Here is a 5,361-nt window from a genome sequence, read left to right as displayed (position 1 = left end):
CTGTCCACACAGCAGTCCCCCACAGTCACCAGGCAGGTCTATAGCTAGTCTCCTGTCACTCAGCAGTCTATAGCAGTCTCCTGTCACACAGCAGTCTATAGCAGTCTCCTGTCACACAGCAGTCTATCGCAGTTACTGTCACACAGCAGTCTATAGCAGTCTCCTGTCACACAGCAGTCTATAGCAGTCTCCTGTCACACAGCAGTCTATAGCAGTCTCCTGTCACACAGCAGTCTATAGCAGTCTCCTGTCACACAGCAGTCTATAGCAGTCTCCTGTCACACAGCAGTCTATAGCAGTCTCCTGTCACACAGCAGTCTATAGCAGTCTCCGGTCACACGGCAGTCTATAGCAGTCTCCTGTCACACAGCAGTCTATAGCAGTCTCCTGTCACACAGCAGTCTATAGCAGTCTCCTGTCACACGGCAGTCTATAGCAGTCTCCTGTCACACAGCAGTCTATAGCAGTCTCCTGTCACACAGCAGTCTATAGCAGTCTCCTGTCACACAGCAGTCTATAGCAGTCTCCTGTCACACAGCAGTCTATAGCAGTCTCCTGTCACACAGCAGTCTCCTGTCACACAGCAGTCTATAGCAGTCTCCTGTCACACGGCAGTCTATAGCAGTCTCCTGTCACACGGCAGTCTATAGCAGTCTCCGGTCACACGGCAGTCTATAGCAGTCTCCGGTCACACGGCAGTCTATAGCAGTCTCCTGTCACACAGCAGTCTATAGCAGTCTCCTGTCACACAGCAGTCTATAGCAGTCTCCTGTCACACAGCAGTCTATAGCAGTCTCCTGTCACACAGCAGTCTATAGCAGTCTCCTGTCACACAGCAGTCTATAGCAGTCTCCGGTCACACGGCAGTCTATAGCAGTCTCCTGTCACACGGCAGTCTATAGCAGTCTCCGGTCACACGGCAGTCTATAGCAGTCTCCGGTCACACGGCAGTCTATAGCAGTCTCCTGTCACACGGCAGTCTATAGCAGTCTCCTGTCACACAGCAGTCTATAGCAGTCTCCTGTCACACAGCAGTCTATAGCAGTCTCCTGTCACACAGCAGTCTATAGCAGTCTCCGGTCACACAGCAGTCTATAGCAGTCTCCTGTCACACGGCAGTCTATAGCAGTCTCCGGTCACACGGCAGTCTATAGCAGTCTCCTGTCACACGGCAGTCTATAGCAGTCTCCGGTCACACGGCAGTCTATAGCAGTCTCCTGTCACACGGCAGTCTATAGCAGTCTCCGGTCACACAGCAGTCTATAGCAGTCTCCTGTCACACAGCAGCCTATAGCAGTCTCCTGTCACACAGCAGTCTATAGCAGTCTCCTGTCACACAGCAGTCTATAGCAGTCTCCTGTCACACAGCAGTCTATAGCAGTCTCCTGTCACACGGCAGTCTATAGCAGTGTCCGGTCACACAGCAGTCTATAGCAGTCTCCTGTCACACAGCAGTCTATAGCAGTCTCCTGTCACACGGCAGCCTATAGCAGTCTCCGGTCACACGGCAGTCTATAGCAGTCTCCGGTCACACGGCAGTCTATAGCAGTCTCCTGTCACACAGCAGTCTATAGGCAGTCTCCTGTCACACAGCAGTCTATAGCAGTCTCCTGTCACACAGCACAGTTCCTATTACAGTCTCCTGTCACACAGCAGTCTATAGCAGTCTCCTGTCACACAGCAGTCTATAGCAGTCTCCTGTCACACAGCAGTCTATAGCAGTCTCCTGTCACACAGCAGTCTATAGCAGTCTCCTGTCACACAGCAGTCTATAGCAGTCTCCTGTCACACGGCAGTCTATAGCAGTCTCCTGTCACACAGCAGTCTATAGCAGTCTCCTGTCACACGGCAGTCTATAGCAGTCTCCTGTCACACGGCAGTCTATAGCAGTCTCCTGTCACACGGCAGTCTATAGCAGTCTCCGGTCACACAGCAGCCTATAGCAGTCTCCTGTCACACGGCAGTCTATAGCAGTCTCCTGTCACACAGCAGCCTATAGCAGTCTCCTGTCACACAGCAGTCTATAGCAGTCTCCTGTCACACGGCAGCCTATAGCAGTCTCCTGTCACACGGCAGTCTATAGCAGTCTCCTGTCACACAGCAGTCTATAGCAGTCTCCTGTCACACAGCAGCCTATAGCAGTCTCCTGTCACACAGCAGCCTATAGCAGTCTCCTGTCACACGGCAGTCTATAGCAGTCTCCTGTCACACAGCAGCCTATAGCAGTCTCCTGTCACACGGCAGTCTATAGCAGTCTCCTGTCACACAGCAGTCTATAGCAGTCTCCTGTCACACAGCAGTCTATAGCAGTCTCCGGTCACACAGCAGCCTATAGCAGTCTCCTGTCACACAGCAGTCTATAGCAGTCTCCTGTCACACAGCAGTCTATAGCAGTCTCCTGTCACACAGCAGTCTATAGCAGTCTCCTGTCACACAGCAGTCTATAGCAGTCTCCGGTCACACAGCAGCCTATAGCAGTCTCCTGTCACACAGCAGTCTATAGCAGTCTCCTGTCACACAGCAGTCTATAGCAGTCTCCTGTCACACAGCAGTCTATAGCAGTCTCCTGTCACACAGCAGTCTATAGCAGTCTCCGGTCACACGGCAGTCTATAGCAGTCTCCTGTCACACAGCAGTCTATAGCAGTCTCCTGTCACACAGCAGTCTATAGCAGTCTCCTGTCACACAGCAGTCTATAGCAGTCTCCTGTCACACAGCAGTCTATAGCAGTCTCCTGTCACACAGCAGTCTATAGCAGTCTCCTGTCACACAGCAGTCTATAGCAGTCTCCTGTCACACAGCAGTCTATAGCAGTCTCCTGTCACACGGCAGTCTATAGCAGTCTCCGGTCACACGGCAGTCTATAGCAGTCTCCGGTCACACGGCAGTCTATAGCAGTCTCCTGTCACACGGCAGTCTATAGCAGTCTCCTGTCACACAGTTAGTCCAAGTCTATAGCAGTCTCCTGTCACACGGCAGTCTATAGCAGTCTCCTGTCACACGGCAGTCTATAGCAGTCTCCGGTCACACGGCAGTCTATAGCAGTCTCCTGTCACACGGCAGTCTATAGCAGTCTCCTGTCACACGGCAGTCTATAGCAGTCTCCGGTCACACGGCAGTCTATAGCAGTCTCCGTCACACGGCAGTCTATAGCAGTCTCCTGTCACACAGCAGCCTATAGCAGTCTCCTGTCACACGGCAGTCTATAGCAGTCTCCTGTCACACAGCAGTCTATAGCAGTCTCCTGTCACACAGCAGTCTATAGCAGTCTCCTGTCACACAGCAGTCTATAGCAGTCTCCTGTCACACAGCAGTCTATAGCAGTCTCCTGTCACACAGCAGTCTATAGCAGTCTCCTGTCACACAGCAGTCTATAGCAGTCTCCTGTCACACAGCAGTCTATAGCAGTCTCCTGTCACACGGCAGTCTATAGCAGTCTCCGGTCACACGGCAGTCTATAGCAGTCTCCGGTCACACGGCAGTCTATAGCAGTCTCCTGTCACACGGCAGTCTATAGCAGTCTCCTGTCACACAGCAGTCTATAGCAGTCTCCTGTCACACAGCAGTCTATAGCAGTCTCCTGTCACACGGCAGTCTATAGCAGTCTCCGGTCACACGGCAGTCTATAGCAGTCTCCTGTCACACGGCAGTCTATAGCAGTCTCCGGTCACACGGCAGTCTATAGCAGTCTCCTGTCACACGGCAGTCTATAGCAGTCTCCGGTCACACGGCAGTCTATAGCAGTCTCCTGTCACACAGCAGTCTATAGCAGTCTCCTGTCACACAGCAGTCTATAGCAGTCTCCTGTCACACAGCAGTCTATAGCAGTCTCCTGTCACACAGCAGTCTATAGCAGTCTCCTGTCACACAGCAGTCTATAGCAGTCTCCTGTCACACAGTAGTCTATAGCAGTCTCCTGTCACACAGCAGTCTATAGCAGTCTCCTGTCACACAGCAGTCTATAGCAGTCTCCGGTCACACGGCAGTCTATAGCAGTCTCCTGTCACACGGCAGTCTATAGCAGTCTCCTGTCACACAGCAGTCTATAGCAGTCTCCGGTCACACGGCAGTCTATAGCAGTCTCCTGTCACACGGCAGTCTATAGCAGTCTCCTGTCACACAGCAGTCTATAGCAGTCTCCTGTCACACAGCAGTCTATAGCAGTCTCCTGTCACACAGCAGTCTATAGCAGTCTCCTGTCACACAGCAGTCTATAGCAGTCTCCTGTCACACAGCAGTCTCCTGTCACACAGCAGTCTATAGCAGTCTCCTGTCACACGGCAGTCTATAGCAGTCTACTGTCACACGGCAGTCTATAGCAGTCTCCGGTCACACGGCAGTCTATAGCAGTCTCCGGTCACACGGCAGTCTATAGCAGTCTCCTGTCACACAGCAGTCTATAGCAGTCTCCTGTCACACAGCAGTCTATAGCAGTCTCCTGTCACACAGCAGTCTATAGCAGTCTCCTGTCACACAGCAGTCTATAGCAGTCTCCGGTCACACGGCAGTCTATAGCAGTCTCCTGTCACACGGCAGTCTATAGCAGTCTCCGGTCACACGGCAGTCTATAGCAGTCTCCTGTCACACAGCAGTCTATAGCAGTCTCCTGTCACACAGCAGTCTATAGCAGTCTCCTGTCACACAGCAGTCTATAGCAGTCTCCTGTCACACGGCAGTCTATAGCAGTCTCCTGTCACACGGCAGTCTATAGCAGTCTACTGTCACACGGCAGTCTATAGCAGTCTCCGGTCACACGGCAGTCTATAGCAGTCTCCGGTCACACGGCAGTCTATAGCAGTCTCCTGTCACACAGCAGTCTATAGCAGTCTCCTGTCACACAGCAGTCTATAGCAGTCTCCTGTCACACAGCAGTCTATAGCAGTCTCCTGTCACACAGCAGTCTATAGCAGTCTCCGGTCACACGGCAGTCTATAGCAGTCTCCTGTCACACGGCAGTCTATAGCAGTCTCCGGTCACACGGCAGTCTATAGCAGTCTCCTGTCACACGGCAGTCTATAGCAGTCTCCGGTCACAAGGCAGTCTATAGCAGTCTCCTGTCACACGGCAGTCTATAGCAGTCTCCGGTCACACAGCAGTCTATAGCAGTCTCCTGTCACACAGCAGCCTATAGCAGTCTCCTGTCACACAGCAGTCTCCTGTCACACAGCAGCCTATAGCAGTCTCCTGTCACACAGCATCTATAGCAGTCTCCTGTCACACAGCAGCCTATAGCAGTCTCCTGTCACACAGCAGCCTATAGCAGTCTCCTGTCACACAGCAGTCTATAGCAGTCTCCTGTCACACAGCAGCCTATAGCAGTCTCCTGTCACATGGCAGCCTATAGCAGTCTCCTGTCACACA

The sequence above is a fragment of the Pelophylax lessonae genome, assembly GCF_965119305.1.
Source record: "Pelophylax lessonae genome assembly, chromosome: 11".
Classification (NCBI taxonomy): Eukaryota; Metazoa; Chordata; class Amphibia; order Anura; family Ranidae; genus Pelophylax; species Pelophylax lessonae.
The sequence above is the reverse complement of the archived record's forward strand: the minus strand, read 5'-3'. Positions refer to the sequence as shown.